Here is a 23,940-nt window from a genome sequence, read left to right on the forward strand (position 1 = left end):
GGAACTAGCTCTTGTAGACAGGCCGGTCTCAAACTCACAGAGATCCGCCTGCCTCTGCCTCCCGAGTGCTGGGATTAAAGGCGTGCGCCACCACTGCCCGGCTGTCCTTTTTTTTTTTTTTTTTTTTTTTTTTTTTGTGAAGGATATGAGGGTAGTTTCCATATTTGAGAGTAGTGTTCTTGGTTGATGTCATATTTTCTATTTATTTATTCTGTGTTTTACATTATGTATCTTGATCTCATTCATTTTTCTGTCCCCTTTCACTTAACCTCCACCAGTGCAACACCCTCCCCCATTGAAGGGGACTGCACATTGGTTTCCCAGCAGCCCAGATGTGAATAATTACACAGAAACTCTGTTAATTACAACACAGTTTGGCCGATAGCTTAGGTATATTTCTAGCTAGCTTTTACATATTAAATTAACCTATTTTGATCAATTAATCTGTGTATCATCATGAGACTTTGGCCTACTGATAAGATTCTGGTGTATCCTTTCTTCAGCAGCTGCATGGCATCTCTTAGACTCTACCTACTCTCTCTGTATATCTCTGTTCACATTTCCACCCAGCTTCACTCTGCTAAGCTACTAGCCAAAACAGCTTCTTCATTAACCAATAGTAATAAAAATTATTTATAGCATACAGAGGGGAATTCCACATCATCTCTCCTTTTCTGTCTAAATTAAAAGGAAAGTTTTAACTTTAACATAGTAAAATTACACATAATAAAACAGGTTCAAGCAAGAATTACAATATTTGTTTGTGAGTCTAAAGTTTCATATCTAATTTATCTTTTATCATAACTAAGGAAACTTTAACTATAACTATCTGTCTTCAACTCCATCAAAGACTTCAGAAGGATATAATGTTACCTATTGTAAGCAACTTTCAAAATTCTATAATTGATGGAGACATCTTGATACCTGGATAGTCACCCAACATTCGTCTCTAATATTGGGGCATCCATCATCTGACTACAGGCTCATAGTATCAAGCAGACTTTTCCATGAAGCAGGAAATTTGAAAGACTATTTAGCCTGTATTGTCAGTTTTTAATCCATGTCTTCTGTGTCCTGCAGAATGTCTGGCAGACTCTTTCATGAAGCAGGAACCCTGAAGGACTGTCTCACTTTCTTTTGGAAAGTTCAGCAGTCATTTTTCAGTGGGTCCTGCATGTACAGTTCATACAGCATACTGTCAAGCAGTCCAGGCAAGAGCAATTTCTTGCCAAATGGCTAGCAAACTCCCGAAGGAGCTTCTTTGATGCCCATCATTCTCTTGAAGTAATTGGTGCTGCCAGAGCAGACATGTCTCACTGTTGAGAAAAGTCTAAGTTCTTAAAATCTTTTAAATGACATACTTTGTAGGTCTTTTAATTGCTGAAGATTATCTAACTGAAATATATCTCTGTATATCTGGAAAACCTAACAAACATGACCACAAGTTTGACTATTATAAATGACTATTAATCTGTATTTCTTAATTATATATTACATTTTAAAATGAGTTGCAGAAATAAAATACCTTAAACAAGAGCAGACATACATATAAACAGTGTAACAAATTGACCTCAAATTTGTATCAGTAAGCCAAGATCTACACCAATGCAAAGTATTCATGTTTATATCATATTCTCCCTGCTCCCCTTTTTAGAAAGAGATTGATCATGACCATTTAGCCATTTATAATCAACCCTCTTTAAATGAAAACAAACATTGTAAGCAATCATTTTGAGAATTTGGGCATTGTTTTCTCCAAACTGCTTCCTGCTATTTGTTGGGAGAGGTATTTTTAGGGTTCATGGAGACCTTTTGGGGAGTCTTGTTCCATCAAACCATATTAAACTGGAAGGAATCCACAGGTTCTCATCTTCTGTGGAAACAAAAATAGAACCTCTTTTCCAAAGTAACATATCCTTATACTCAAATTTTGAAATCAAGATAATACACACACACACACACACACACACACACACACACACACACACACACACATAGGTTTGGCTTAGCAGTCCCCAGAATTAAATGTCTCTCTGCATTCAAAAATTTAAAGAAAACACAATAATATGCATAATCCAGAATCTCTGTGTATATTGCATCTTTAACGTGGTTTTTTTCTATATTACTTTTTAATATTTATTTAATATCTTTATTCCCTCAATCTATAACTGTCTGTACTCTTTTATATTACTTTTACTGTCTCTTTGAAGACTTTTTCTTATTTTTTAAAACTCTTTCTATAACTGCCTATACCCATTTTCTTTTTCCTTAAGTCTTATGTACATTTTTTAAACACACTGTGACCCATTCAGAGGTTTGATTTTGTCTGAATCTGTCTATTTTGCATATCTATAATCATTTTCTGACCAGGAGCACCTTTTTTGTTTTTTAAATGCTGAGTGGGCGTGGCTAGGACCAACTCCACGGCCCTGCTTGCTGGCTCTGCCCCTTCCATCATGGCAGAGGTATGTTCACAGCCTCTGCAAACCATGTTCACCACCCCAGTTCCAGGAACCCAGAGGGTCTATGTTGTCATTAAGCAACTGGTAGCACACTGTTCCTAAACCCTACTTAAATGCAGGACCTCCTGAAAAAGACAGAGCCATTCGTGTTAACAACACAAACCAGGAAGCCATCTCTTAAAGAAGCCAGGCAGATTTTACTGCTAATGCTGAGTCAGGAAGCCTTCTCTTAAAGGATGCTTCTTCTCACTGCCAGTAAACAGAGCCTATCTGAAAAAAAAATATAGTTCCCAAGAAACTTCGTTTGGCTCCTGTTTTTGTGGGTCTAGAAGCCCTCTTTTTGGTTTAAGTTATTTAGGTTTTACGTGCATCCATGCCCCAGACAATGGGTGTCATTCTTGTAAACAGAGGCTGCTCATTTGTTTCCCAACCATTTAGACCATAGCACATAGAAACTCTATTAATTACAACACTGGCCAATAGCTTACATCCTAAATTAACCCATTTTTATTAATCCTTGTATCACCATGAGACTATGACCTCCTGATAAAATTCTGGCATCCTTCTCTTTTGACAGCTGCATGGTCCTTGGTCTGCCTACTCTCTTTCTATATCTCTCTGCTCGAATTTCTCACCTGGCTTTATTCTGCAAAGTCATTGGCCAAAACAGTTTCTTTATTAACCAATGGCAATAACACATATTCATAGCAAACAGAGAGGAATCCCATATCACTCCCCAATAAAAGAAAACTAAGAGAAAAAAAAATTAAGTGGGGGAATTAAAAACCTTGTCATGGAAGCTGCAGTGTGACATAGTGAGTCATGCTGTAAACCCCTTTGTCGTTATATCTTTACTTGCAAGTGTTCATTGCAAAGAGACATTGGTCTGGTTCAAGGTCTTTGGTTTCTCCTACACTATCAACACTGGGCCCTCATTAGGACACTTCCAGAATATCCTGCTGTTGCCCTGTGTATGGAGATCCTGCAGCTTTGGGTCTTAGACTCAGGTCCCTGTGCTCCATCAGGTCATATATGTAGTGGATTTGGATTTGGGCCCCGGAAAACTGTAAAATGGTCTGCCAGCCACTTCCCCCTTGTCCTTAAGGCCATGGTGAGGTCTCCAGCATTGCCTGGCTATTACACCTCATGCAACAATGAGTGAGTTATGGGGCCGGTTCTCCTGTTTTTATGCTTTCAGTTTTGACTCTCCCACATCTGCACTATTAGTGCCGGCTCTGCTGTGATGTCATATTTTCTTATCACCATTACTTGAAGTGATTCCTTTGACACCATTACTTGGTGTTGATTCTTTTGACAAGGACCAACTGACTGTATTTACATGGATCTGTTTCCAGGCTCTCTATTTTACCCATTAATTGGCCTATTCTTGGCTAAAAATGTTTAGTTTATTGTAGCTTTATAGTAAATGCTGAAGTTCAGTAGTTATCAATTCTCTGTCTGCACCTTTCGGCATCCAGATCTTGCTTCTGAGTTTTTTCCATTTGTTCTTCAGTGAATCCTCAGCATTCTTTTTCTTCTTTTATTTCTGTATTTCTGGCACCATAAAACATTCCTTGATTGCCTTATTCTCTTTCTCCTTTAATCCTGGAATTCATCATTCCCTTAAGAGCCATGCCTCCTTCTACTGTACAGTGATACTAAAGAACAGAAATTAGGGAATTAGCTACTTTAATTGTTACTAGAGTAGCAGCTATTGAGCATTTCTAGTGGACAGAGCTGGGGAATACAGAGTAAACACCTCTAGTGCACATGCTTGCATTCACCTCTGTGTCTTCTCTTTCATATTTATGTTGAGCAGTAATGGAGATGCCACCACAGGATTTCTCTTATTCTTTATTTATAACTCTTATCCTACTAGTGGGGATGCTAATTTTCATTCTTCATAATCTTGTTTCACATGAACATAGACTTTGGATAATTAGCAACATGGTTTATATTTTTTTCTTATAACTTCGACTACTTGCACTGTAGTCCTGACCTCATAAAGACAAATTTGTCTGTAAGACAAATGGAGGTCACCAGTTTGGCAGAGCTAATAGAGTTAAATGGTACACAGGGGATCAAGAACAATAAGCAAGCAGACATCTAACTAATGTTTTTAATCAACTGTATTTTACTATGTTAATTTCATATGTTTTAAAAAATCAATCATTTGATGGATTTTTTTAAGTGCAATGCTAATACCCGCCATGAGAATTTACAATAAAAATAACAAATTGCAGCTGATTCTTCTCGCTAATATATGTCAGACATGTCCTAGAAACTGAAAACAAACAAAATCAATATTATGCCTTATTTTAATTTTGTAAAGGATGTTGGAACACTGTTTCTGTGAATGATAGCACACAAAAGTTGCTGGCACTGTTCCGGTTATAAAGTCACAAGAATAAATGAATATCAATTAGACACTTGATTTTCATTTATTTTAAGCTTAAATGTTAGCAATATCATTTGAATAATGCATGTACCTATTTTAACTAATAGTCTAGTTTTTTCAGCTACTTAGTTTAGAGATGATAATTTTAGCTTTAAGGCATGTTTGATTTGTAAATTTATGACTCATTCTTTCTTCCTGATAAATTAATTTTTAAACTACCATAACTTTAGAAGTTAAATACTTCTATTATGGTTCTGAAAGTCCTCATCAGTAAGTTTATAATAGTTTTTTTTTTTAAATAGAAACAACAGTTGTCAAAGCAAGAGTGAGTTTTAGACTCAATATTCATGAGAAGATTGTCTCAGGAACTGTCTTCACACACATAAAGGGCGAATACTGAACAAGTTGTCCCAGCTTTTAGCTGATTATCAAAGTGTGTGTAAGAGAACATGAGATTTAAATTAGGGTAAGAAATTTAAATTTATCTCTAAAGAGCAATTTTTAAAATTATAGCAAGGACTGCTTAACCCTCAGATGTATGCTTACAGTTTAGCTTTTATAATTTCTTTTTCTTCCAAGTCTTTATACATGTTGAGTTCTGGGTGGTTTTGGCATGGTCTCACCCAAGGGTGAAGACACAGACAGTATGACTGAGTTCTCCAGAGTATCCCAGAGGTACAATGTAATCAGATTCCAAGAGTGCCATTTGCACTTAAACTTTATGTGGAATGAGACCAAGGAGGCTATCTAGTTTACCTGTCTCCAGCGATGGGAAATCACAGTTGTCACAACAATGACCATGACAGAGACCAAGAACATATATCCATATATTGATAGGTTTGGGATCAGAGATCTCTCTTACATAGTGGTATAGAGGAAAAATCCTTCCTCATCTGCCAGGAAGTTCATGGTTGATACTTATGTATCAAAGACAAGATTTTAAAAAAGGAAGAAATAACAAATGAATTTAGTAAAGTTTTCTGTGCCTGAATGGAAGTTGTTGTGGGTTTGACGTGAAACATTCTGTCCCAAGCACATATATTGGATGCTTCTTCTCCTGACAGCAGTTTCTTGGGAGACTGTAGAACCTTTAGATGACTGAGTTTACTTAGAGAAAGTAGAATACTAAGAGCAGGACTTCAAATGTTTGAGTTACAGCTTGCCCCTGGTTCTGTTTTCTGATCTACTCTCAGGTGAACACTGTTAAGTTTCAGACCCTGGGGCAAATGACTTAAGTGCCTATTTAACATATCAAAGCAGACCTGGCCTCTTGTTCTCTAAGCATCCTACAGGCTCTAACTGGTATCAAGAGTGGCTGGAATACCTTGCCCCCTACCTGTCTCCTCCCCCAAGTCTCCAACCTAGGGGCTGAGCTCCCTTTTTGCTAGAAGATTTTCCTTAGAAAATTGAACTATTTTGTTTACCTGCACCTTTTGTGCCTTTGACCTCATTTGCTGCTGAACCTGGTTTTCACGCTCTCCTATCTTCCTTCCCCTTACCCCTAAGTGCATACAGCTCAGCTCAGTCTGGTCCCATGCCCTCTGTTTACTCCCAGCTGTCACTGTTTCTGCCTATGCTCTCCTGCATATCTATAATAAACTTTCTCTTCCACCATATCTAGGAGCAATCTTATCATCTCCTTTCCTTTATAGTTCTTTATTTTCTCATTCAAACACTGATGCTCTATTGCTGTGGAAAGAGTCACTTTACCAGTTCATCCTTCAGTGAAGAATTAAAACCCTCTGAAACTGTGAGCTGAGAAAGATCTCAATGATACAAAAATGAAGACTCAAAGAACACTGTGCTTTCGTGTTCAGGTTCAATGAAGAAGGAGCAGTCATGGTTCAGTGTGATTTCACAGAGCAATAAACTGAGGGGAGCTTGACAAGCCCTGTCCAGATTTCTTTCTGTATTTATTACTTTCTTTTGAGTACAGGGCTGGATACCCATCACACAAAGGCCTTCAGGGATAGAAAGGGGCAGAGAGAAGCTATTCTAACATACAAAAGCTCCATATTTGGGGATGTCATATTCTGAGTTCCTGAAACAGAATCACAATAAGACCCATTGTGCACTGTGTTACAGATATAAAGACATTTTTAGATTTGCATTTCAGATAGCTATAATAACACCCATGTGGTGGAGAGGCCACACTGTCCCTCCTATGCCTTCAGAGAAATGGAGGAACAAGATTTGGAGTACTTTTCCGAGGTTAAGTGGCAGGGTTGGGATTCAGTGAGTTTTGTTTTGTCTTTCTTGTTAACAAAACCCAACACTCATTCCAGTTAAGTGTTGTCATTTTCTTTGAGAATATTTAGGGGTAAAGATAAATACCAGTCATCACTGAGGATTGCAGGCATTTACATTCTGATCAAACAAACAAACAAAAGAGTGCATTCATTTCAGGTATGGTGTATAATGCTTTAGTAGAAGAATCCAGACAAGTGTTTCATAAAGAGCTATTTGCAGAGTCCAAGGATGGAAACAACTGCTTCTTGTTAACTAAAGTTTGGTTCACCCTTAACTTAAGTCAGAAAAAACACACTTAAAAATAACAATGACGTGCATGTAATGATTGTCTCACATCAGGAAGCCTGAACAGGAGGCAGGCACTTCGTGGCTGTGGCTGGCAGGTGGCTCCAGAATATCCACGGAATCTGGGTCTCAGCATCTTTAGTGCTCTCTTTGAAGAGGCTTCTGCTGGCTCAAGTGCTGAAACTCTAGAACGATCATTGAAAGAAGGGATGACTCAGTGGAGGAGCCAAGTTCCTTTCTAGGTCACGGCACACCACTTCCACTTCTGTCCCAGTTTTCAGCCAGAATTTGCAGCAAGGGAGACAGGAAAGAAAAGCTCTGGCTATGCTTGTAATATGTCCAGCCAAAATAGAAATTTTTTCTTCAAAAAAGGGAATAAGTGCATTTGAGAATGGACTTGATGACTTAAATATCTCTAACAATGTTCTTTGTTACAAAGAAGAAAAAAATGGTGGTCAAATGAGGTTTCAAATTGCTAGACTGTATAAAGTTGAGAAATTCTTTAACTCCAGGCTTCTCAAAGATACTAACTCATATTGGGAAACCTTGAAGAGTACACACTGTAGAGTTCCCCTGTGTACTTCAGCCTAGAACTCAGTGCCCAGAAGGGTTTTTAGGATTCATAATCTATAGAATATATACTTTGAGGAAGTCCTGCTAAACTGTGGGGAATGTGGGGTACATAATTTCTGTTTCCATCTGCCAAGTTCCCGAGTGAATAGGTGTTGATCCACTCCGACTTAATTAATTTTATTTTATTCTACTTGAAATAAGGATTTAGAGAATCATACATAATGGGCATGTCAGGGAGAAACTTGCAAATATTAAGGATTATAGAAATGTCAAAAAATTGGCTATTAAAAATGAAATTCTTAAATTTGTGCCAAGATAATGTAAGGTTTTCTGATAACCAATTAAGGGAGAAGTTACCTGTGAACCTCACATAAACAGGAGCTGCGACTCGCTGAACACAGAGGAAGCTCAGAGCTCTGTGACTATGACAGCGGACACTCTGGTGGTTTTGGCTGAGCCTCACGTTCGGGTTTAGATTTGCCTGGCCACCTGAATGTGCTACTTAATCAATGAGCTCTCGTTGATTCAACTCTGTTTTATTGTCTGTGTTTTTTGTTTCCTATCTGTTTCAACGCTAGGAGCTATTTCCTCATATTTTCTTGTTGCATTTCACCATATGGGGGTCTTATATAAAAGTTTTCAATCCAGTTGGGCAAATTGTATCTACATTATGGGATAAGGGTATAAATTTATTCTCTTATATGTGGATCTCCAAACACAATTTACTAAAGAGATTTTCATTTTCTTAAGAAGTTATGTATTTCCAAAATACATTATATAAAGAAGTAAAACACCAAATATTTTAGTGGGTCATCCACTCTAAATACACACAGGCTTTAGGTGAGTCTCACAGCATTTGTGAGCCCTAGACATCACTTCTTCAACATGGACAATAGCAATATCTTGTATACCTTTTATAAAGAGATGGTTAGCTGGGCAGTGGTGGTGCATGCCTTTAATCCCCTCACTCGAGAGGCAGAGGCAGGCAGATCTCTGTGAATACAAGGCCAATCGGGTCTATAAAGTGAGTTCCTGGACAGCCAGTGCTATGCAGAGAAACTCTGTCTCAAAAAACAAAACAAAACAGAAGCCAATCCAACAAACAACAACAATAACAACAACAAAACAGATGGCTATATAAGCCAAAACTAATGGATTAATTATATGTGTGAAATGACTTCAAGAATTCTAAAAGGCTATGTGACAGAGGTTTTCTTAAATCTTATAATCAAGGAGGTCTAATTTACAACACAGAGTATTTCACTATGCATATTTATAAATGGGACACTCGTTGTCTCTTTTATCCTCTATTACAAAAAAAAAAAAGAAAGAAAAGAAAAGAGAAAAAGGCAACCAGGTTCTTTTGGTGACTCAGGGCAAAACTGTAAGATGATGCATTTCTTTCCACCACTCAGTTCAAAAGCATGCCATTTCTTTAGTCCATTACTTTTTCTCTTAACATCTTATATGTCCATCAGCATCTTCCACCAGGACTGTGTCCAATAGACTCCTGGTTGCTTACTTTTGCCAGATCTCCCGTACTCTCTTCTCTGCATGTGCGCGAATACTGTGCTGTGCTCAAAACTTTCCTCAGTCTTTAAGTTTCAAAATGAAAGGCAAGATCTCCCTCTGACTCATCTTCATGCAGATGATACACTAGGCCTTCACATTTATGACAGAGACAATGTTTCCTCGAATTTCCACACTGCTAATTCCCATTTCTTGAAATTTTGCTCAAAGCATTACTTTCCCAATGAGGCTAATGCTGGATGCCGTATTTAAAAGTGAAATCTCTTCCTCCAATGGATACTTTCAATTCCCTTTCTTTACCTTACATTTGTGTGTGTGTGTTATTGACATTTCATATCATGTCCATATTTACTATGATTATTGTCTGTTATCTATTGTAGTTTCTTAACTCAGTGACTCAACGATGCTAGGACTTTTGACTTTTTCCCAGTTATTTAAAATTACTTATTACACTGGACATATTTCATATTCTTTAAGGCTTCAGTGACTGAGTTTGGAAGACAATAGTGTCAGGTGCATATTCATAACTATTTTACAGCCACATGAATGCAGAAGAGGCTAGATGCCTTCTTCAACACCATGAAGGCAGAAAGCCTCATGGCCAGAATTCAATCAATGCCTCTGCATTGTACTACTCCGGGGTCACATACAATGTGCTATTTCTGATCTCTGGGTTCAGAAGAGAACAGTGAGACTATTTTGACAGGAAGACTTACTAAGGGACTCTGTACTATCTAGTTTTATTGTCAATCTGGCACAACCTAGAGTAATTTTTGGAAGAGGGAGCCTCAGTGGATAAGATGCCACTTCAAGATTGGCCTTTGGGCAAACCTACTGTGTATTTTCTTGATTGATAATGGATGTGGGAAGCCCAACCATTGTGGGCAGAACCACCCCTGGGATGGTGGTCCTCGGTGCTATAAGGAAGCTGACTGAGCAAGTCATGGAGAGAAAGCCTGTGTGTAGCACTCTTCCATGGCTTCTGCAATCATCATTATTATTACAGTAGGAAACAAGGCACCTCAGTTTGAAGTTGGACTCTTTAGAGTGTAGCAGCGACAAGGGGAGATAGGGAGCAGGAGAGACTTCAAGGCTCAGGGAATTCTAGTTAAAGTGACCTTACAGTATTCCCATTGAGGACTGGCCAGGGTGGTTAGCTATCACCGATAGATACCATGTCTAGAGACTGAGGATTTTTTTTTTATCAGAAATAGATTGATTTGTTATCAAAATATTATTATTATTAATTATTATGCTGAAGTAGCACAACAGGAATTTTCTCTTTGTAGGAAATTTTAAGGAAGTACCCACACAGCTAGGAGAAGGTTCAGGAGCCTGACTGAAGTTGAATAAGTGAAGGCTCTTCGCTGTAGATATAGAAGTTACTGCAGTAAGGCAGATAAAAGCTCAGGCATGGACATAGCATATGTTGTGATGGGAGAGACATTCTAGCAGGTTTTCTCCCATAGCATGTAGTATATGTGAGGTTGGAATGCAGACTCCTAGGCTCACTCAGGAACTTGCTATTGTCTTTGAAAAGGTACATATTTGGGATGATGGAGAAGCTGTTCCAAGCTGCTTCTTAGCAACATATGTGGGTGAGTGGGAGCCCAAGCAAGAGAGAGGAAACAAAGGAGGTGCAACATGATGGCTAGAGTTGGCGTACTGGTTTGTGAGGTTACAGGAGGCAGTCAAGGATCTGCTTCTGTCAGGTGGAAGATAGTTGAATGATTGACATGTGGGCTAAGTTTGTGCTTTGGTGAAATGCATCCCTGACTACTTTCTTCCTCAAGTAGAGGAACTTAAACAAACCTAGTTGCTCCTTCTCTCTCCACAGGGTCCTTTTTCTAATGTGTGTGCCTGAGACCTCTGTCTGCATTGCTTCAGTCTTTATTCTCTGTGTATACCTCCAACATAAGCTAGATTCTAAGACCCTCTTCCCTGACTCTTCAGTAGACAGTCATTAATCACATTGTATATAACGCCAGTGTCACATGTCATTCATGACTCACGCTGCTTTCTGACCTATCTTGTAAATATAAAAGTCCAATCAGTCACATTCCTATTAAATGTTGTGTCTAAGTTCAAACTATAGAGGTAGGTTTAGAAAATATTTAAGGATGCGATCCTGAGACATAGCTAAAAACTTAACTCTGGGCACTCCTCCATATACGCTTCTCCTGTACATAGCTGACTTTATCACTCCCTAAATACCATCCTTGTCTGTTATGCTATTCACACTGGCTGAACCCTGTCCCCTGACATTCTAGCCATACTCCAGTTCAGGATTTGGTATCTGCCTGAACACAACCTCTTCTCAAGAGTCTTTAAGGTCCTCAGACCCGGAAGTTACCAAAGGCACTCCCTCTTCTACTGCCACAGAGATTTTAATGTAGCTTCCAGCATTTGTCACATCCACAGGCTCTCTCCACTACTATTCCTGCCTCTCATAGGAGAAATGTACCAGAACAAAGACTTTTTCAGTTTTCTTTTATTATGAACAACTTGCAAAAGAAAACCTCACTGAGTGAAATCAGTAAACCCAAAGTCTTTATATCTTAATACACTCCTATACAGTTAAAATAGCCATTATGAAGTAGTAGAACTTCTTGTTGGATTTTACAGCTTTATTGTCGAGTTTATTTTATGCACTTAATGACCAGGAAAAATTGAAAAATCCAGGACATAGATTAAACCAGAAGATCAACTAACTGTATACCCTCTTTCAGGACATGAGTGTCCATTACTTGCATTTAACTCAGTTCTTCCACATCACCTTCAGTTTTTATACTGTATTGGAAAAGATTTTAGTTTTGCCTTTGGTATTTCTCTTTGAGTGTTTGCATGATCTGGCTTCCCTTGGTAACAAAATAAGATAAAAACCCAACAGGGACTCCCTGGTAAGTGAGCACATCAAGGGGTTGGGAGTGTGTAACACTTTCCCAGCAGAGGGAAATTCCATGGCTCCGAGCCTGCTCCAGGTATCCTTTCTGGTTGGTGTTCTTACATCATAATAAGAAATGAATGAATGTGCTAGTGCATTCATTATAATACATGGGATGTATATTACATCAAGGTCCAAGGAATGACAGTTAGGGCTCCTGCCTTGAGACATATTCATTTTATTTATTAAAGCTATTTCACTTCAAATTGACAGTATATTGAGGGTGCAATAGAAATAAGCATGAAATGATCATCATGGGCTTTTTGTAACATGAAGACAATTTCTGCTTCAAATCTGGATGGAGAAACAGGCAACTGATCTATGCTCTGTCTTAGTCTAGTGTCGTTACAATGAAATAGCAAAGAGTATAATTTAAATACATTTTTTTTTTTTTGTAATTCTGGAGGTAAGGAAGTTCAAGACCAATCTGCTGACACTGATGTCTGGTGAAGATCTTCTGGCTATTTCTACACATGGGAGAAGTAAAAGAACAAGTTATCAAGCTAGTCAGAGGTGGAACCTCTATTTTTAAAAAAAGGCTTAATCTTCCGAAGGAGAGGAAAGCCCTTATGTCCTCCTCATCTCTCTCCCAGCATTATCATAGTGGTATCACTTGAATTTTGTAGTAGACAGGTTTAAAGTTTTCTCCTATTTGAGGCAACAATGATACTAACAACAACAGGAATAGACAAAGCGTGAGAAATGGGTTAGTGTTCAAGAAACAGAAGGCAAGCAAAGCCAGTGATCCCTAGGAAATGGGAAACAAATGAGAAATTTTCATTTGTTTTCTGTGAGGTCATTGTTCGGCAAATCCTAGTCCACCATTACAGCAAAATAGAAAACTGTGAACATTCACATCAGCACTTGGGAAAGAAAATAGAGCTAGAGAAAAAACAACCAGAGCCAATGAAAGCATTAAATGGTGAGGACAGAACTGTCCTGGAGGCCACACTGCATGGCCTTACGAATGTGCTACCTAGTGCCATTAAAGGCAGATGAGAGAATGCCACGTGACCTAAAGATGTGTGCATGAAGTTGTGGTGAGGATGAGCAGAACTTCCTAGGAGACTGTAAGTACATGAAAATACAAAATTATCCAGCTAACTGCTTCCCATTTCATTCAGGATAAGGATTTCATTGCTGTCTCCATAGCTTGGGCCTACATATGAGATGCATACAAATATGCAGTATTTGTTTCTCAGTCTGGCTTATTTTAACATAATGATGTCAAATGGTTTGGGAGAATGGTGGGGTGGGTGGATGTGCAAAAATAAAGTGTGATGGCATGCATGTCTGTATGCAAATGCTACTCTGTATGCCAATTAAAATAAATGTAATAAAAAATTAAAAGAGAAAAAAAGAAAATACAAAATTATGAAGATTTTAAATAAGAGTTACTGTGAACTTAGCTTGTAGCCTTCCAAGTGTTCAGAAAAAGAGAGTACAATTTAAAAACTGATCGAAACTTAGTCTCACTCTTTCTCCCTGGTCCCACAGCTGGAAAGAAAATCATCACCACCTTGGCTTTCTCATTTTTTACGTCTACTGATCTTGGACTAAGGACAGCAAGAGGAATTCAGTCAAGTCTTTACATGAAGCTTTGTTTCTCTGAGTTTTGTATTTGTGCAGGTATAACTGAGCCTGTCAGAGATCACCAGTTCATAAAGATTACTTGTAGAAGGGACACTAGTTATTTTGAGCCTGAAGTCTTTGTAAATTTGAATGTCATCTATATAGCACCTCGAGGACAAAAAGGTGTTCTCATTTACTCACATCCTCGCTTATTTCTGAGGAGAATGTATACTGTCACAGTGATCTATTTTTAAAAACTTCAGAACCAGACAGACATTTATACCGCTCTGCAAAAAACTAAAACAAAAACAAAAATCAGTTATAGGAGCTCCTTGAAAGTGCCAGTCTGGATAGCATGTTTATCAAAAAGGACAGTTAGAACTCTGGTCCTCAGGCATACTTTGTTATTTTATAAATACTTGCTATCCTCTTCTCCACCTTCCTTTCAGGTCTCCTTATATGTGACTGTGAGTATTATTATTCCCCATAATACATCCACAAACATAGGTAGACATCCACATACTCGAGCCTGTTCTAGGCTTCTGGTGTTGAACAACTTCTATTATTCTCCTAAAAGACCCTCACCACATACTATCTTATAAGCAAATCATTTAACATCCCTAAATTGAAAGCAGAAGAAGCAGGGGAGGGAACAGGAGGTGGCAAAGAAAGAGGAGGAGGGAGAGTGGGAAGACAGCGTGCAGCAGGAAGAGGCAAGGCATATGGGAAAACAGGGACACTCAAGTTCAAAGAACAAAAGCGAGCAAGTATGTGATTGACAGCATGCCTTTCTTCCTTGTGCTTCAAAGTAAGGGATGCTATGAGGGAGGAAGGTGGCTATCTCAGAGATCACTAAGATCTATGGCAGCATTCATGCACAATTATTGACATAGAGGATCTTCCAGCATACCAAAACACAGTCTTGGCTTCTGTTATGTACAAATTTATTAACAATAAATTTCTTTCAAACATTATATTATGATCACACTTCCTCCAACTACCTCCCAGATTGTTCCTACCTCTCTACTCATCCAACTGTATCTCTTTCTCTATTTCAAAAACAAACAGGCAAACAAACAACAAATAAGCCAAACAAATCACAAAAACAAAACCCAAAGAGGAAGAGAAAAACAGAAGAAACACACAGTATTCTTGTCATTCACATTTGGGAGCTAATTCCACAGTTTTTTGTTTGTTTGTTTGTTTGTTTGGTTGGTTGGTTTGACTTGATTTTTTGTTTGTCTGTTTCTTAAAGGCTAGATCTACTCACTTGTAGTTTATAGACTACTCATAAGAGGAATCCTTACAAATCAACACAGAATTCCCACACAGAACCATTTAAAATAATTCCAGAGCAAATAGTCAGTATAATTACTATTTTTTGAAAATTAGAAAACTTCTGTTTTTGAGAGTTAGAAAGTTGGAATCTGAAGAAAGAGAGGGTGCTTCTACTCAGCACTTTAATGGTCACTCCTTAGCAGAGAATCACAAAGACCAGAGATGCCACAGAGAACTCTGAAGCCTCTCATCTGTTATTAATAATTGGATCTGGGAGATGCTGAGAACCCCTTGGAACTATATCTGTGAATGCCATTGTTGGAAATAAAGTGCTGGGATAGATTTCTACAACTCACAGTTACTTATTTACTTCTTGTACTTGACACTACTTTGAAGGGATCAAAGAATAACAGAAGCGACACCTTGCAAGGAGGGTGAGGTATCATTTACTTTTAATCACTCCCCTACTCTCTCCCCTAATTACCCACCGTGTCATATGGGACTCATTGTGCAATACTAACAGTGATTTTCACATTTACAGCATCCCCATATGTGAGGAGCCCAGGGTACTTTATCAATGTTTCTGAATTATTGTTATACATATGAAAAATACTGAAAACCCATCTGTGAAAAGGGAGAATGTGATTGGCAGGATTCACATTTTTTCAAGAGAGTTTATGGTAAGAGCCAGGTTGGAGGAATCCTAATACTAATTCCCTTCATAGTTAGGATTGCTCTTGCTGGCATGACACACCATGATCAAAAGCAAATTGAGGAGGAAAGAGTTTACTTGGCTTATATTTCCAAATCATTGTTCATTGTTGGAGGAAGTCAGGGAACTCAAACAGGGCAGGGACATGAATGTAGAAGCCATCGAAGGGTGCTGTTTACTGGCTTGCTTCCTCTGACTTGCTCAGGCTGCTTTCTCAAAGAACTCAGGTGTCCAGGGATGGCACCATCCCACAAAGAGCTCTTCCACATTGATCACAAATTAGAAAATATCATACAGCATGATTTTATGGAGGGATATTTTTTTCAGTTGAGTTTCCCTCCTTTCTCATGAATCTAGCTTGTGATAAGTTGGCATAAAAGTAATCAGCACCCCCCCATATTTCATGTTTTGCTTGATATATTCAATATATATGATGCTCTGTCAACTCTAAGATTTAAATACTGTGTCTCAATGTTTAAAAGGATTCAAACTCCTAAACAGTAGTAAAATAGTTTGATGGTATCAAGGCATATTTTAATTATTTGGAATACATGTAGTTGGAAAAATCTACAGATTATGGTAGAGTCTTCATTGTTTAATACATTGTCCCAAAACATTATGAGCTAAGTGAGGGTAGCTCTCGTTAACCTCATTACAAGATGTGGAATATTCTTAGTCAGTCTGAGTTTGGTGTGCTCTTGTCTGTGTTGTTTCTGACCTTGTAGCATGATTGTTTCTCAGTGAGCTGCTTCCCAATATCAGGAATGACTGATCTCGGTTATAAAACTGCTGTTTTCAGTAATAGTTGTTCATATATGAGTAATTAGGTTGGATTTAGAAGGAGGAGCTGAAGAACATCCTTTAGCATTCAAGAGCTCCTCAATGGTTGGTGAGTTACCCTTCAGGGTTAAAAACCACTTATGCATCAAAACAATGGAATTTACATGCTTCAGAGGTTTTCTTTCCCCTTATCTTGTCTGTTAGAATTAATAAGTTAGGAGCATTCAGCTCCGAAAGGAGGCTTGATTGCATGCCTTTTGCTAAGGATCCGAGACGTGAGGAGACTACAGTGTGAGATACTAGAGTAAGCACTTTCTGGACGGAAGCTGCCGAGCATTCTTTCCGTTTCCATTTCCTATTGTTTGTCTTTCAACAAACCCTGGATGCCTACGAATGTATCCTAAAAAATGATAAGCTGTTTATTTCCAGTAGAAGAATGATACTGAAATTTAAGTTCTCAGTTTATGATTTGTACTATTTGAGTGGTTAATTATAGGAAACAAGATCAAAAGACATCAGGATTTTCTTCATTTAGAGTTGTTTAGTGGCTTCACTTTCTAGGTGTTATAGACAATCCGAGAAAGCCACATCAAATCTAGGAAAAGGCAATGGGATTTTAATTAGAATGCATTTCTTTCTAATTCTAGTTTAGACTTTTACCTTATATTGTTTGAGAGGCAATTAAAGTTTCCATATGCAGCAAAAGTATATTTTTGTAATATTCTTCTTGTAAGGAGATTGAGGGTTGAGGCGTTTTATTTTTGGGGTAGGATATTGAGCAAAAAATTCTGAATTACTGTCTCTAAATTAGTTACTTGATTATATTAATTATCTCATGCATTGGCTCTCCACTTACGGAATGAGGTTAATTACAGCTACCGTCACTTATCTCATAGGAGGTTTTAAGAGACTGGCTAGAATGGTAAATACACAAGTACATCTAAACTGAGACACCCCAAGTCGCACTATTTTAGTATTGCAGTGTACCATAGAATAGGATTTTTTTTTTTTTTTTTTTTTTTTTTTTTTTGGAGACAAAATCTTGCTATATAATCTAGGGAGGCCTTAATCTTGTGTTACTCTTGATTCAGTCTCCTGGGTATTACGATTATAGGGGTATATGATCATGCCCATTCTGGGAGAGATAATTTTAGAAGTTAAAACATTTACTAAAATAGAAGGATGGTGTGCTGAGGAATTGAATCAGTGGGTGAAGCCCTTGCTATGTAAAACCTAAGCTTGAATTCCCAGAGCCCTTGTAAAGGTTAAGTGAGGTTTGTGTATCTCTAATTCCTGTTCTTGTGCTGCCAGATGGGAGCCAGGGACAGAAAAGCAGCTAGAAACTTCTGAGCCAGCCAGCCTGGTATTCACAACAGCACCCAACCAAGACAGCCTAACTCAAGTAAAGGTGGAAGACGAAAAGCAAACCTGAGGTTGTCCTCTGATCTCCATGTGTGCAGTGCAATAGCCATATACTAGGTACTCACATATATACATTCACACACATCATCCATCCATCTATGTACACATACAAGGAAGGGTGGGAGGCAGTAAGCAGTTAGTGGGGTGGGTTAAGAGGGAGTAAGGTGATAAGATTATTTCAGTAAGAAAACTAATTTAAGGTTTCTGCTCTTTCATCTTTTTATTAATTTTTATTGAGCTCTATATTCTCTGCTTCCCTCCCTGCCTCTCCCCTCCCCTTCAACCCTCTCCCAAGGTCCCCATGCTCCCAATTCACTCAGGAGATCTTGTCTTTTTCTACTTCCCATGTATATTAGATGCATGTATGTCTCTTTTAGTATCCTCATTGTTGTCTAGGTTCTCTGGGATTGTGATTTGTGGGCTGGTTTTCTTTGCTTTATGTTTAAAAACCACTTAGAAGTGAGTACATGTGATAATTGTCTTTCTGGGTCTGGGTTACCTCACTCAAAATGGTATTTTCTAGCTCCATCCATTTGCCTACAAAATTCAAGATGTCATTAATTTTTTCTCCTGTGTAGTATTCCATTGTGTAAATGTGCCACATTTTCCTTATCCATTATTGGTCAAGGGGCATGTAGGTTGTTTACATGTTCTGGCTATGACAAACAATGCTGCTATGAACATAGTTGAGCAACATGTTCTTGTGGAACAACTGAGCATCATTGGATATATACCCCAAAATGGTATTGTTGGGTCTTGAGGAAGGTTATTTCCTAATTTCTGAGAAATAACCACACTGACATCCAAAGAAGCTGTACCAGCTTGCATTCCCACCAGCAATGGAGGAGTCTTCTGTTTACTCCACAACCTCTACAGCATAAGTTGTCATCAGTGTTTTTGATCTTGGCCATTCTTACAGGTATAAGATGGAATCTCAGAGTTGTTTTGATTTGCATTTCTCTGATGACTAAGGTTGTTGAGGTAGGGTTTGAGCTTAGAAAATGATGATGGGTTGTGTACGTAAAATGGTTGGGGTTCTGTTGTAGCTTGCAGAGTTCCAAACGACAGGGACAAGGTTGGGCAACAAGGTTTTGAGAGTGGGCCTGCCTAAAGTGTAGCTATTGGCGTCCCTAGTAATATGATTTGCTTGTTTCTCATAAATTGTCCAATGAGATGATCTTTTACTCTAAGCCCAGATGTGAAAGTTAGAGTTATTCTTGTCTCTTTGTTCTTATTCATGTTTTACATCTGGGAAGCCTTTAGATCCCATCAGAGATTTTGTTTCCAGCTTTCTTGCCCACTCCACTATAGATGAGGTATTCTTCTTCTTCACAGAAATCTACCCTAGTCTTTCTGATACTTACAGAACATAAGACGTGAATCATTCCTCTTAAACAGTTGCCATCATGAGGTGCGCTATTGAAATATTTTGATGAATCTTCATTTCTTGCCAAGCAATCCTATAGTCTTCTTGCTCTAACATCACTGGAAACTTTGAATAAACCTTTGCACACTTATTTTTTCCTAAAGAGCATCCTGTACTTTCATCTGATTGATTTTACTCTGTGATTACTCAGTACTTAATCCCAGCTATTTCTGTTTATAATTTCTTTGTGTTTTAACAGTTTAGTTTTCAAATTCAATCAGTTCTTAATGGTGACTCTTCAATCCTGTAATGGATGCTCTGGAAACTGAAAGAGTGTGAGCATCATTTTCCAGCTCCCTACTTGCACCTCATTTGTAGGTTGCAACCACAATGGTGGGACTATATCTACACAATAGCAATTGATAAACAATAACGTAACCTCGTCTAAATTTTAAAATAACATACCACTGTCACTGCTTCTAAATCTTTGATAATTCACATACATTTTACATGATTTATTTGACTTGTTCTTTTTGTATTAAAATTACATGCTTTAAAACTATTAATTATTAGTTTGTTTCTTCCCAACTATCTTGTTAACTTCCCTGGCTTATCTTCAGAAATCTTTGGCCTTCTCAGTCAAAATAAAATTATGTAACAAATGAACAAAGATACATTCAGAATACAACTATTCTTGATTTCTCTGCTTCTCAAAGGTTTTACTCCTTGTACATTCAGAACTTGTATCTTATTTTCCTTCTCACCCATCCAATTCCTACTTTGATGTCTTTAAACTATTTTTAAATTTGTTTTTTTTTGAGAATCTTAATACTATACTTATATCACTTCCACCCCAACTCTCTCTTCTTCAATTACGCATGAGTCCATCCATTCACTTCCTCTCAACTTCATAACCTCTTTTTAAATTATTAATGATATACACACATCTATACATACATACACATATGAATATATAAATACAACCTGTTGAGTCCATTGGGTGTTGCTTCTTCATATACATGTTTAGGAATGATTACTTGTGATTCAACAGTCTTTCAGGGGTGCTATCATTGCCTGCAGTTCTTCATCTAATAGTGTAAGTATTGTAGAATATTATTTTAAGATGTGTTACACTTGTTTAAGCTGTAGAACATTTATTTAATGCTGCAAATATGTGCTGCATTCTTTTATATTGCATTTGTTTCACTCTGTGAAGCTGTGTTATTTTGTGTCTCTAAAACCCCTGAAGGTATAATACAGAACTGAACAGCCAATAGTGAGGCAGAGGAAAGGATAGGTGGGACTGGCCAGCAAAGAGAATAAATGGAAGGAAAAATCTGGGAAATAATAATAAGACTATGTGTGATTAATTCGGGAGCTGAGTGTCAGGCGCCCAAAGAGTCAAAGAGCAAAAAAAAAAAAAAAACCCAACTAACTACATGTAACCTTCCTGTATTTCCCCCATGTACACTGGGATGTCAACGAGTGATGTCATTATATAGGTCTTATTTGGGTGACCACATTGTTAAAATTTTCTGGGTACAATATATTCCCTCTCATATATGGAAAACACTATTTTGTAGTATATGTTCTAGTACTCTGGTTCTTACAATCTTTCTGTTCCCCCCTCTCTCTTTCTCTTTTTAATTTTTATTTTTCAAGACAGAGTTTATCTGTATAACAACCTGGCTGTCCCAGAACTCTCTTTGTAAGACCAGGCTGGTCTCAAACTTACAGACACTGTCTGCCTCTGCTTCCCAAGTGCTGTCATCAAAAGTGTGTGCCACCACCACCTGGACATCTACCCTCACTTTTTTGGTGTTCCCTGAGTCTTAGCTGTTGTGTCTTAGGTAGATGTATAAACTGAGTCTAGAAAACCCACAATAGTTATTATCTGTATTTTGACTTGGATTTCTGGGATGGTCAATATCTACTACAAATGAAGTTTCTTCAATGAATATTCATAACTACACTTATCTGCACACATAAGGATAAGTATTTAGGATGCAATTGGAACTATGCTGGATTGGAAATGTGGCAATAGTTGGTTCTCCTCTAGGGCGATGACCTCACCAGGTACAAGTAGGTGGCTAGATTTACAGTATTAGGCACGAATTCCCTCCTACTGACTGAGCTTTAATTAGGTAGTTGTTGGTTTCCTCTGCAATGTAAGAACCACTGGTGCACCCTTAGATACATCTCAATGTGCACTTTACTGTGTTTTGTGAGCTTTATTGCAGCATAGGACTTTTAATTGCTTTTCTCCCTTGGCAGTTTGCACAGGACCTTCAGGTGCTATGAGTTCTAGTCCTCAGGGAAGAAAGTTGATTTCTTAAAATTGGAATTATCTTTGCCTGCCATGTAGATTCTAAACAGATACCAGCATTTTTTAAAACATGGCAGAGAAGTGCCATATTAAGTCTTGCTTTTTAACATGTTATTCCACATTTAAAACAACTTAAAGTATAGATTGCAGTAGCATTAAAATTTTATCACAGAGTCATTATCTTTAAGTAAGTGTCCTAGAAGAATGAGGATTCCGAACAACTTATATTACTGGGTGCCAAAATCAAACCTTTAAAATGTATTTTCTCATGTGATTGCAACATTAGCCTTTCTGATATGGGTACCACCAATGCACTCATTTTATACATGTGTTAATGGTTTTGGCATGGTTATATATGGAACTTTGGACTAAGCCATTGAACTCTGTAGATAGAGCTTAATGGACCACTCTTGTGGGATCGTGGAAGATAAGACTGTTGGGAGAAGTACAGACAATAGAGATCCAATTTTTGTGGTCTCCAGGAAGAATAAGGACTCTCAGGAACTAGGGTGGGGGGCATTCTTGTGATATTTGGGCCAAGAATCTGGTTGTATTCTGCCCATGTCCCAGGAGCTATGAGACTGACTGATTTGTTTGAAGAGAAAATGTCAGGGAATGATGGTATTGAGATTGGCACTGAACAAGCAGTTATAATTCACTGTGATGGATATGTTAATTGTCACCTTGACAAAAGCTAGAATCTTCTGGGAGATGGTCCCTTCTAAGCATGTTTGGAGGAAGTTATCTTAAGTACGGGCTGCACTGGGGAACTAGAAAAAGTATTCCGAGGGCAAAACCTGCCCTTGGAAGGAAGTTCCATCTTGTGAAGAACCAAACAAATTTGAAGGAAGAAAAAAGTAATCTAAAGAGGTTACTTCCTACACTTGAATGCATTGGCACAGGAGACTCCTTCCTAAAAATAACCCCAGTAGCACAGACACTGAGAGAAACAATAAATGGGACCTCCTGAAACTGAAAAGCTTCTGTAAAGCAAAGGACATGCTCAACAAGACAAAATGACAGCCTACTGAATGAGATAAGATCTTCACCAGCTCCACATCAGAGGTCGGATCTCCAAAATATACAAAGAACTCAAGAACATCAAAAGAACAAATAACCCAATAAAAAATGGAGTACAGACCTAAATAGAGAACTCTCAACAGAGAAATCTAAAATGGCTGAAAGATACTTAAGGAAATGTTCAACATCCTTAGTCATCAGAGAAATGCAAATCAAAACAACTTTGAGATTCCATCTTACACCTATAAGAATGGCCAAGATCAAAAACACTGATGACAACTTACGTTGGAGAGGTTGTGAGGTAAGCAGAACACTCCTGCATTGCTGGTGGGAGTGCAAGCTGGTATAGCCCCTTTGGATATCTGTATGGTGATTTCTCAGAAAATTAGGAAACAACCTTCCTCAAGATCCAGCAATACCACTTTTGGGTATGTAACCAAAGGATGCTCAATCATATCACAAGGACATGTGCTCAACTATGTTCATAGCAGCATTGTTTGTTATAGCCAGAACCTGGAGCCAACCTAAATGCCCCTCGACCAAAGAATGTGTAAGGAAAATGTGGTACATTTACACAATGAAGTACTACATAGCAGAAAGAAATGACATCTTGAAATTTGCAGGCAAATAGATGGGATTAGAAAACATCATGTTGAATGAGATAACCCAGAAACAGAAAGACAATTTATCATATGTACTCACTCATAGGTTGTCTTTAAACATAAAACAAGGAAAACCAGCCTACAAATCACAATCCCAGAGAACCTAGACAACAATGAGTATTTTAAGAGAGATATACATAGATCTAATCTACATGGGAATTAGTAAAAGACAAAATCTCTTGAGTAAATTGGAAGCATGGGGACCATGGAAGAAAGTTGAAGGGGAAGGGGGAGGCAAGGAGTGGATCGGAGAAAAATATATAGATTAATAAAATCATTTTAAAAAACTTTAAAAATAAAAAGAAAGAGGTTACTTCATTGATGTGGGATTCCCTGCTGTATGCTGTGAATACCATTGGT

This window comes from Chionomys nivalis, chromosome 3, assembly GCF_950005125.1.
Source record: "Chionomys nivalis chromosome 3, mChiNiv1.1, whole genome shotgun sequence".
NCBI lineage: Eukaryota > Metazoa > Chordata > Mammalia > Rodentia > Cricetidae > Chionomys > Chionomys nivalis.